The sequence below is a fragment of the Pteropus medius genome, unplaced genomic scaffold (assembly GCF_902729225.1).
Source record: "Pteropus medius unplaced genomic scaffold, Ma_sr-lr_union100, whole genome shotgun sequence".
Taxonomy (NCBI): domain Eukaryota; kingdom Metazoa; phylum Chordata; class Mammalia; order Chiroptera; family Pteropodidae; genus Pteropus; species Pteropus medius.
The window spans coordinates 15601545-15613946 of NW_024355205.1; the positions used below are offsets into that span (position 1 = coordinate 15601545).

At 40.1% G+C, this 12402-nt stretch overlaps 1 pseudogene; it reads left to right on the forward strand.

Annotated features, from left to right (window-relative positions):
- Positions 1 to 3381: 3381 nt before the first annotated feature.
- Positions 3382 to 3500, forward strand: LOC120599014 (uncharacterized; annotated as a pseudogene).
- Positions 3501 to 12402: the final 8902 nt, after the last annotated feature.

The following is a 12402-nucleotide window of genomic DNA, read 5'->3' on the forward strand; positions in this document are numbered from 1 at the left end:
TCTCTTCTCTCTCTCCTTCTCTCTCTCTCCTTTTCCAGGTCACTCCCTCTCTCTCTCTTCATCTCTACCTAATTTTCTCTTTTTCTCCCTTCTACCTTCTTGTTATTCCTCCTCTCCCCCTCCCTCCAGCCTCTCATTCTATTTCTCTACCCACCCATACCTACACACACAGTTTTCCCACGGTCGGGGAGGTGGGGAACTAAAAATACTTGCACAATTTTTAACAACACACTATAATTTATATACACCAAAAGATTGTGGTATCATGTTTTTCTATAACTCAGATAAACTTTCTTACAAACCCCATGCCATAGACTGAATTTTGTCCCCCACAAAATTAATATGTTGAAGCCCTAACCATCAATGGGAAGGTATTTTGAAATGGGACCTTTGGGAGGTTTACAAGAGGTCATCAGGGTGGGGGCCTCAGGATGGGTTTAGTGTTATTATTAGAAGAGGAAGAGACACCAGAGTTCTCTCTCTCTGCTATGTAAGGACATAATGAGAAGATGGCTGTTGGCAGGCCAGGAGGAGGGTTCTCACCAGCAACCAAATCTGCTTGCACCTAGTCTTAAACTTCCAGTCTCCTGAATTGTGAGAAAATAAACTTGTGTTATTTAAAACACTCAGTCTATGGTATTTTGTCATGGTACCCCAAGCTGACTAATACACCCCCATTGACACTTTTTGAAGGAGTGGAGTGGAATGGGATAAGGGGAGATACAAACTTGCCAGTTAAGAATCAGTCAGTTACTTTGGTTTAAACAGTCCCTTCCAGATAAATATGCAGTGAGTTCAAAGTTCAAACTCCCTCAAAGCCTCTTCTCTCCTATCTTGTTACTCCCTACTCCTGCCTACCTCCAAAGATGGAGGCTTGAGGATAGGGCAGAGATTACTTATCTCTGGAAGAAGCTGAAAGGGAAAGTTGACCCCAGAGCTGGCCTCCTCATAGGTGTCCCTTGCACTACTTGGTCATACCTTCTGGTGGCATTAATGGTCAGTTCTTTTGGCGAAGCTGGGGATCTCAGGTATCTTTTCCTCTGTTAACCGGTCCTACCTTAGCCCAGGCTGGCGCTGCAAATCCTCTAAGTCAATCTCCACCTCAGCTTCCAGCACCCGCTAGGGAAGCCTGCACTGGGGGTCATCCCACCTGTTGCTGCCACAGCCTTAGCAGGGCTCTGGTTTCAATTCCTGCATTATGGCATGTGAGGCTTTTTGGATCCTTCCACATCACACAGAGGCCAAGGGTGTCTTGGGACGCTATACCTGACCTTCTCTGTGCTTAGATGCTGCCTTCAGCCTTTTCTACTTTGCCACCTAGATGGGTCTATATTGAATATTGTGATTCTCTTAGGTATCTTGAAATTGGAAAGAATCTGTATCTAGGGAAACTAGAAATGATCTCCTTGCTCTAGGAATATTCACCCCTAAAAATTGTGTGTGTGCATATGAAGGTGTGTGTGTATGAATATGTGCGTGCATGGTGTGTGTGTGTGTGTGTGTGTGTGTGTGTGTAACTCCCTCTCTCCTTTGGCCATGAAGGCACGAGGAGAAAAATCAGGGTCGACTTATTCGACCACCTCCCTCCCTTCTTCCTACACTCTCCCTTCTCTCCTGGTCTTGGGTGCAGAGTGTGTGAGTGTGCACATGCCTGTGTACATCTGTCTCTCCTTCCCATTATGACTGTTTTAATACAGCTTTCTTCTCTGATCCAAGTAGGCTTTGCCTAATAGCATTGTGACTTGCTTGCTTTTTCTGCCCTTACCCTTCCACCTTTGCAGGTACTGCATGCCTAATCCCTTAATCATTAAGCCTTAGGACATAAGATTCTAGCCAGAGTCAAACTTTTTAAGAATAAAGACTTTAACATCTTGGCTTTAGGTACATTTCAGCCCCAGACCCATCGGAACGGCCCCACTGACAGACAAGATGACACCGTAGCTGGCTCTAAAACCAGATGCGATCATCAATTACCCAAGTCCTGCCCAATCGATTACCCCAGTCCTGCCCAGTAGTGCCCATGACCCCATCTCCCTTTGTTTCCATGACTAAGAATTTTTCCCCTATATAATCTATAGCCTTGAGATACCCAGGGACCAGGTCTTTGAGCAGTTCCTCACCTGTGTCTCCAGGACTTGCAACTCTCTATAATAGACCTTTACTTTGTTGCAAAACCTGTAGGTATCTCATTAGACTTAGATGCGCTTAGGCAGATGGACCCCTTTGCTCCAATAATGCTACCTCCCCAAGCCCACAATACACACCCAGCTAACTAGAAACTCAGTGTTGTCTACTTTCTCCTCCTATCGGGTGGAAAACACTGATCATTACCATTTCCTTCAGAACTTCTTTGATACTGTCCTTTCCTTCCCTGGGAAATAAGCCTTCATGGTGAAGGGTGGAGGAAGAACAGGAATTATGAAAGATAAAATTATTGTATCAGTTTTTAAATAGTATTCCCATTACATACTTATGTAGCCAATTTATCTCTACTTAATGGAGAATATGAAATAATCTAACTTTTTCCTAATCCCTGCTATGATGTTGTGATTTACAATAAAAATATACATATTTGGTTTTCCTCCTATCCTGGCACAGAGGCCCTAAAACTCTTGGAATTTCCTAAGTGATAAGAGTAATAAAGGTGTCTTCTGCTACATTAATGAGGTGACTTTTGGAAAGTAGAGCAACTCTCACTTCCCTAGAAGAATGAAATGAGTTCTGACCTGCAATCACAGAAATGTATCACATAAAATTTCAAGATCCCTTCTAAAGAGCCTGTGATTCTATGAAAACAAGGAAAGAAGCAAGTTATATTTATAAAATTAGGTGGATGATTAAAACTAATTCATTACCCTTATTTTGTAGTGAATTAAAGGGTTTTTCTCTAACGTTGATCTCTGGTTGACCAAATACTTATTTTTTACGAGTTAGTAATAATTGAATCATTCATTTTCTCTTTCTTCTACTCCATCTTCTGTTCAACTCTATATTTTAATTATATCTTTACTGCAAAACCAGTTCCTGCCAATGAATTTGGCCACCATATATGCTATTGATAATTTTAAATGCAGTTAATCTCAGCAGAATTTGGCTTTTCTAACTGTTTCAATATGCAAAGCTCTAATCATAGCCATGAATCTTTGCCCTGAAAGGTTTGTGGATATGTGTGATTAGGTAGTCTACATCTTTAAAGAAAAAAATAATATTTATTAGAATCTTTGCAGAAGCATCAATTTAATAGTAAAATGCTGCCTCCTTCTGGATAAACTGTATCAGGCATAATAAGCTTGTAAAACTGCTACAGAGGTATTCATTTTGAAAATAAAATTGTTTAAAGAATTAGAATTCTACATTTTTTAAAATTAAAAATAGAATATACTCTATGGCCATGCCACCCTGAATAAGCCCGATCCCGTCTGATCTCGGAAGCTAAGCAAGGTCAGGCCTGGTTAGTACTTGGATGAGAGACCACCCAAGAAGACCAGGTGCTGTAGGCATAAAAAATAAAAAATAAGGGATTATAAACTGACAAAGTCCTTGCAATCTGTGAGGTCAAACAAGGGGTTCCTCTAAAAAAAAAAAAAAAAAAATAGAATATAGAGGACTAAAATAAACTTTGAAAAATTACCTAGATTCTTCCTTTGGGGCTGTAAAACACGTAAACTGCTATCCTATATAGTTGATTTGATTATCTGACTTTCTTTTAAAGATCTCTGAATAGTAACTAAGAAAGTAAAAAACAGATGATAAAATTGCAATTAGCATAATTTTCACTCTTACATCAGGCTACCTTACCTAATATTCAAATGACATTGGCATTTATGTATGCACACAGATTCATACTATGTGCCTGGAAAAATGTGTGTGTGTGTGTGTGTGTGTGTGTGTGTGCACGCGTGTGTGTTAATAAATGCAATGAATGTCCTAGTCTCAATTCTATGGGCAGTACTCATGTGAATTTCGGCAAGCAAAAATTTAATCTCTCTGAGTCCCAGTTTCCTTATCTGTACACCGAGAATAATAAACCTATTGTTACCGACCTCAAGAACACTTTGTGAGGCTCATTGAAATCAGCAAAGCACTACAGAAGGTATCAAACTCACTTGTTATCTTTAAGGCTTTTAAATGGTCACATGCCTGAAGTGAAAGAACCAGACTTGTGATAAACAAGAAGAATAATGCTTAATAATGTCCTATTTATTGAATGACCACAGCTAGTTTGGTTATACTCAAATCAATCCACTCCCTACTTGGAGTAAAGAGCTGGAGAAGGAGGTTACAAATAACACGAGACCACAATTATACAAAAGTAAAATCTACTCTCAGTTCTCCAGGGGCAGTTCCTCCTGACCCCCACCCCACAGAGCCAAAAGAGCAGGTGGGTCTAACCAAAGCTGATCTGGCCAGGGACACAGAGGAGGCCTGGTTTGCACAGCCTCATCCTTGAGCCAACATCCACAAACCTTACCTGGAGCCCCAGCCCAGAATGATCAAGTGCTAACTGTGCCCTGGTTCTATTAAAGAGACTTTCATGATTCTCCAAGGATCCTTCTACCAAAATGGTACTAAACAAATTCCAAACCAGCTAAGAGACCAAGGGGCACCTCAAATATTCCGATCCCCACTCAGCCAAGTAGGCATGCAATTTAACCACTCTATGCCTCGTTTTTTCTATAAAATGGTATAACAACAGTACTTAGCTCATTAGGTTACTGTGAAAATCAAATGAGTTAATACATATAGAGCACTCTGAACAGTGTCTGGGATATAAGCATTCAATGCATGATAGCTGCTGCTACTACCACTGCTATTATTATTATTACACTAATTTGCTTGTCCATGGCATCCATTTATGGGCAAATTATGTCCATAATGCTCATGGCTCTTGTATTTTCTGAGACTGATGGTTAATCCTCTAAATCTTCTGGCCATCAGTATTTAGAATTTTGTTCTCATACTAGTTACCTGATGTTACATATATACTTTTTTAATTTTTCAACTACAAAGTAATAAATTATAACTACTGGTGTTACTTAATGACATAGTAACCAAACTAAGCAACAAATCTTTGTTTTGTAGCCATATAAGCAGATGCGTCTAGAATAAGAGCTGAGACTTGTGCACCTTTCAAGCTGTTAAACATTTTTTTTTTATGATGAGGCAATAACCCAATTTCATTTCACTCCAAGAGCAGAAGCAGCTATAATATCCCTGACTCTAACCTATTTGGTAAATCAACCTACGAAAAGTAGTAGAAGAAATCAAAACTGTTTTGAATAAGAACTAAAAATGACACTTAGCCACTAGATGGTATTTAAATTGTATAGCACATTTCAGCTCACACTTGATCTAGTTAAAACCTTAATTGGTTTGCACTTGGTTCAAGCACTGACGATTCGTATATTTTGACACTGTGGGAACTCTCAGGAGTCGGCTTGATTGAGGCTTTGGAATAGCTACAGCAAGTTCTGCAGCTACAGACATAAAATCCTTTTGGGGTAATGAAAAGAAAGAAGTAATTTTAAATTTCTGCCTGAAATCTTCTTCAGATCATTTAAAAAAAAAAAAAGTAAATTATTGAGGGTAAGATTGAGAGACTGGCTAAGTTATGTCGTTTCAATTCACCAGTGTAACGTGAGGTCTTAATAACCACAGAGCAGCATAATTCACTAACAGCTGTCTCTGCTGGCCATGGGTACCTCCAAGCCTGGCCTCTGTCATTTTACTGGGTCCAGCAGCCTAATCGAATCTGCCATTTCCTTTTCAATTAATTCTTAGGAAAGGCCAGCCATGGACTTGTGAAACATCCCAGAGGAGAAAGAAATAGAATCTAATCCTCGCTGAATAAAATGCTGTTATAAAGAAAGGATAATAGTTATGTCAGTTATTTTTTTAACCCTCACAAGGATATTAGCAGAGTAACATTCTAAATTTCAGCAATAAGACTTTAAGATAGCCATAAAGATAAAATAAAATAGGTACTAAAATAACTTACGAAATTAACATATGTGTTCTTTCCATGTAATGGAGGAGACACTTCTATCTGAGGAGCTTTTGCAAAGACACACCAAGGATTAAGTGATGTTTTCCAGATCTTTTTATATGTTTTAGAAGCAACGGGTCAAGATTTAAATAGTCTGTGGTGCTGTGCTGGCTTCAGCAGCGCATGTACTAAAAGCCTGTGGTGCTAATTCCAAGTTGTCCACTAGATGGCTCTAATACACACAGAGTTCCCTTAACTGGTGGAATACCTATTCTCATGATAAAATAAAGCACAGCATATTTAATTATATATGTGATTGAACAAGTTCTCTTCTAAGAAAAAAACCATGCAGTGATCATCTAAAAAGTTTAATAAGAATTATTGACTACCTAAAAAGATGGAGAATTGAACACATGCTTTTTATTTCTGCTCTCTCCCAAACCCCCCTCAAAAGACAGAAAAAGAAAATAAAATTTATAAATCCACAAGGAAATAAAAAATAAAAGAGGAAGAAAAAGAAGACAAAATCACATTTTTAGGAAGCTGGCAACTAATGGGTGTGTGTAACCAACCTAGAAAAAAGGTGAAACCCAAGTACCAACAGAGGGGAACAAGTGAGAAGCAAGCCTATCCCACAACAGAACCCTGAGGGCTCAGAGATCAAAAGTGCCCCACCCCGACCCCTCAGACCCCTAACCTCCCTATCCCCCCACTCCTCCAGGCGGGAAAGGAAAGGGCATACTAGTCTTCAAGACCTCCCAGTCTCTTTGCCCATTCATTTTCCAGAAAGCTGACAGACTGGTGAATTTGCTCCTTCCAAAGCAAACTGATGAATTCTCAAAGGTGAAAATGATGGATCCTCTGTGTGCTAACATAGGGCAAGCCCACTAGGAGTGGGTTCACTACTAGTTTGTTAATCCTCCAGTGAAGTTCACCACTCTCATACTTCCCTCTTCCCACCAAAATCAGCCTTTTCCATACTCACTCTTAAATACAGACAGCCAAGAATCAGCAGATATTTTAGGAAAGCCTCCAACATAAAAGACATAGACCAAAGCATAAAGGAAAAAAAAAAGTCTGAAAAGAAATAGAAGCAATGTAGACAACAGAAGAAAATTTCAAAGAAACTAACTAGTATCCTTCGAAAAAGAAGAAAAGCTGTTGGACTTGTGACACTAGAATAATGTGTTATTAAAAAGTTTTCTTAAAAAGAAGCAATCAGAAAAAAGAAAGGGCTTTTGTAAACTAAAAGTATAATAACTATAATGAAAATGATTTCAATAGGAAGGTTAGAAGAGAATTTTTTTAACTAATAAAACAAAAAGGAAAAGAAAAAAAAGAAGAAAGTAAGAAAAAAAAAATGATAGGAAAATTAGGAGTAAATCCAGGCTCCTCAGCATCAAAATAACAAGTTCCAGAAAGAGAAACGAGAATAAATGAAAAGGAGGAAAATAATAAAAGAACATTTTCCCAAATTGTAAGCAATGAGTTTCCAGATTGAATGTGTTTACCTAGTACCCAGCTTACTGAATTAAAAAAAAAAAAAATCTAAGGCATATCACTGTATAGTTTCAGAACATGAAGGATAAAGAAATAATCCTAAAAGCCCTAGGGGCGACAGTTATACACATAGAACAAGTAAACAGAACATATTGGATGTCTAAACCACATTGGAAACTAGAAGTCAATAGAATAACACCTTCAAATAATTAAGGATAAATTATTTTTACACCTAGAATTCTATACCCAACCAAACTCTCCACAGAGTTTGAGGGTAGCATACAGGTCTTTTTAGACATGTAACTTCTTAGAAAACTTATGTGCAATGCACCCTTTCACAAGAAGCTACCGAAGGGTGTTTTCTACCAAACCAAGGGATTAAATCAAGACAGAGAGAGACCTGGGATTCAGGACACATGGAATCCAACCTAGGAGAGAGGTCAAGGGAATTCTTGGGTGGTGGTGAAGGGAAGTGTCATGAGGAGGCCGTGCAGCTGGCCTGTGATACACAGAACTTATATGGATAAAGACCTATGGGAGGGCATCTCCAAAAGAAAAAAAAAAATAGATTTTCTCATTTATTTGATCTTGCTGAGAGGGGATTTAACTCTTCTCTTGGAAATTATGAACATGAAATTGTGTAGTGATAGACACATTAAAAACAAAGTGAATTTTAAAAAGAAGATGATGTATGAGCCTTGATTAAATTTTGAGTTAAATTTTTTAAAAATTCATGAAGACATTACTGGGACAGTTTGGGGAAATTTGAAAAGGGACTACATATTAGAAAATATATTATTGTGTCAATGTCAAATTTCTTAAGTATGATAAAGGTACAGTAGTTATTTAAAATCACCAGTATGGTTGATAGAGAAGAAAGACTGCCTAGAGGAAAAAAGACTTTTCACCAAAAAAAAAGGGAGTCTGAAAAAATTAATACTTTCCAGGGAGTGGGAAAAAGGGCATTCCAGACCAAGGCAACATAACATGCTGGAAGGCACAAGGTCAAGACAAAGCATAACAGTCTTCCAGTCGTTCAATAAATATTGGACAAGGGCCCACTATGTGTCCAGCACTGTCCTTAGCAATGAGATTACAGCAATAATGGAAGAGAGCAGCCGTCACGCCTTCGGTTGGGTGCCATTCCAGTGGCGGGTATGAAGGACTGAGGAAAGAGGCAGATAATAATGGTAGAGAGAGAAAGAGCCATCAGGGTAGAGTAAAGGCCCTGCAGAAATGTCCTGAGGGAAAATATGTCTGGGACTGGTGAAGAACAACCAGGCACCCAGTGTGGCTAGAGAGGAGTGGGGAAGGAGAGAGTAACAGAAGCTTCCAGAGTTCCTGAGAGGTATGTTCAGGGAGGTTTTTATGACATGGTATGGATTTGGGCTTTTGCTCTGAATTTATTGAGCGGAGAAATGAAAAGAGTTGATTTAGGTGTTAAAAGGACCACTGTGGCTTCTGTGCTAGAACAGACTGAAGTGGGACATGGGTACAAACAGTGAAGCCAATTAGGAGGCCACTATGCCACAGCTGCTGGAAGGTCAAGAATGATGAGGTGTGAGACTTAACCCATGGTACGTGACAGTCATTACGACCTTGACAAGAACAGGTTTGGTGGCATGGCAAGGGTGAGACCTGGTTTGAATGGGTCCATGAAAGAATGCAAAGTGGAGTTGAAGTGTTGAGGTGTTTGCTGTGAAGGAGAGCAGAAAAAAATGGAACAGTAGCTAGAAGAGACGTGAGAGAAATTTGGTTTTTAATTAAGCAAAACACAGATTGTGTGCTGATGAAAATATTCATTGATTGATAATTGTATTAACTGGTTGTGTTAAAGAACAAAATTCAACCGAGTAAATTTGAATATCTAATTAGCTTTATTAAGCAATTCATGAATCAGGCAGCACCTCATCCAGTAAGTAGAAAGGACCTCTGAGGGATTGAGGGTTTGCATAAAATAGATGATTTTCATTGGCAGAAAGAGGGTGAGACAAGAAAGTTAAAAGAGTGGATTATTTCAGGCATTGTCACTTTCTCTTAGGGGAAGACAAGGAGTCTTATCAGGCAGATGACCTCACTAGAGCTGACCAGGAAATTCCAGACTGACAGGTTTAAAATTCACTCCTGGGAGCTGCTAAAACTGTGGTTAGGTTAGGTATTACGCCTTGGTGGGGCTTAGCAAAAGTGACTCCATTCTGGGTGTATAGCTTCTTTTTAACAATTGATAATCGATCTTAGGCAGAGTTAGGAGCATGGACAGTCCAAGCACAGAAACAGGAGGGGAGGCTGAGTACGCAGTCCCGATGGGATGGAGGGTGGTGCTAAGAGCCATGTGAGTTCTGTTCGGGTAATTTCTGTTTTCTTAAGAAGACTGAAAGAGTGAGGATGGGAGAGGTATTGGAGGTTATAAGAAATCAGGAACGTGTGAAAACTAGTTATCTAGGAGAGTGTACATGTTATCTAGACGAGTTATCTAGGGTGAATGTTCCAATTCCAGGGAAATGCGTGATTGACAGACAGAATAAAAGGTCCACTTAGGATTGCTGTGAGGTCGCGCATTTAAAGTAAGCCCATTTGGCATGCTCAAGTGTTTTTCTAGAGCTATGGCATGCTGGGTGGGTTTATGGTGGGAGCTGAGAGTTATCCAAGGGAGTGATTAAAATAACTGAGCATGAAATTCAAGCCAGGAGAATAAGGAGAATATTGAGAAATGGCATGAGTCAAAAGGACTGCAGGAAGGAGTTAGCTGCAAAGATTGGAGGTATGGACTGAGACTGAGATTATAGCTGAGATGTGCTGAGACAAAGTTTAGAGCAGGTCCATGGGGGCTGAGCAGCTGTTAAGGAGAGACGGCATGATTATTGGAGAAGGGCAGGTAAAGGAACCATGAGGCCTGGTTATTAGAAGGTCACTCACTTGGATACTGAAATCAGGAGTTGCTTCAGAGAATGACAGTGAACCTGGAGATAAAAATCTTTTTTTAAAATAAAAGGGGGGTGGGGAGGACCCAGGAGTCCATAAATGACTGCACTGGGGAGGAGAATATAGTCTGACACTGGGAGGAGGGGTGCAGAAAAGGGGGAGAAACAGTCTGGAAGCGGCCAGAAGGAGAAAAGAGAACATCTATTCCCTAAACCCCCAACTCCCACTCACCCCCCTCCAGGCCCAGGGGCAACAGGAGGCCTGTGAACAGCCACGCTAGAGAGGGCTGCAAGGACAGTGTCCTGGAGAGAGCAGGGTTTCTGTGTTATCAGGGAGGTAAAGGGAGCATTTATAGATGGGACAGAATAAAAATAATTTGCTTGGAGTAACCAAGGTTAGCAATACCAAACATCAAAACATAATGTCCAAGTCACACTGACAACTACAAAATTATCTGTCATCATTGTGCTTTCTGAGGCAAACTATGCTTAATATCTAAACCTGTAACAAAGTCACAACAACTCTTCCTATTTTCCAAGCAGATCATGATGAACTTAATATTCTAGTGGAACATCTGCATACCCTGCTGTTAAAGACCTATGAGCTATGGCAGAGGATGGCGACCCGGAATCATCTCTGAAGTGGAACCAAGGAAATGTTGGGGGAGGGGAGGAGACCAGAGTCAAGAATGCCTCTCAAGGGCTTGTTTGGGGAGCGCATAGGGCTGATCGTGCCTATAAAGGAGACAGCAAAAGAGGACAGGGAGACATGAATGCTTCAGTAAGATATAAGTTAAATTTGAGATGTCTGTAAGCTAACAAGTTGGGATGTCTAGGAGCCATTGGAAAAAGGAGTACAGAACTCAGGAGAGCAGAGAGACTGGAAAGAGAGATTTTGGAGTCATCAAATAGGTATATGGAAGCTAAAGCAGGTAAGTGGGTGAAAATTCTCAGGAAGAATGTACAGAGCAGCCTTCTCAGTCTTGGGCCCCAGAGCTGATGTAATAGCTGCTCACCTGGCAGTGGCTAATCCATGCAAGCTACTAAAATGGGAGGTGCCATGCTGAGCCATATTGGATACTGGGGAAAAGGAAAAATCAGTAATACCGATACTGCCTGTGGTGTTACATAGCATCTCCCCAAAATTCACATCCACCTGGAACCTCAGAGTGTGACCTTACTTGGAAACAGGGTCTTTGAAGATGCAATTAATTAGGTTGAGAGCCTACTGGATTAGGGTGGGCCCTAAAGCCAATGACTGGTATTATTATAAGAAGAGGAGAGACACAGAGACACACAAAGAAGGTCATGTGAAGATGGAGGCAGAGACTGGAATGATGCAGCTACTAGCCAAGAAATGCCAAAGATGGCAGCCATCACGAGATGCTAGCAGAGAGGCATGGGGTTTCTCCCTGGGTGCCTCTAGCCTCCAGAATTGGCAGACAACACATTTCTGTTGTTTTTAGTCACCTAGTTCATGGTACTTAGTTACAGCAGCCCTAGAAAATAAATCCACTGGCTTTGTTTAAAATTTTGATATTTTATGGATTGTTTAGCATTAATTTTGATTTTTAAAAATACTGCATTAAAATATTTATCTTGATTACTGAGTTTTTTGGCACCTCCTTAAAATTTGCAGCTGAAGTAAGTGCCTCACTTGCTTTACCCTCATCCAGGAACTGGGGCATATTTTAACTACTTTCATTGGGATACTAACAGACAAGCTTCTGTTCAGTCAATTTGCAGAGACAGGTATATCTCAAGAGCAAAGAGTAAAAGCAAACAAGCAAGTATGAGGGATGATTTCATGTTCTCTCTCACTAAAGAAATACAGCCCATTTTTTGGAAGGGACACAGATATTGGCAAGCCTCGTTTAGAAACAGCAGGCACACTCTGATCATTCCATCTGCTTCCCTAAGAAAGAAAAATCATCACATGGTGATTTCAGTGTCCTTAGGCCCTATGTAGGAGATTTTATGTTATACTCACTTTGA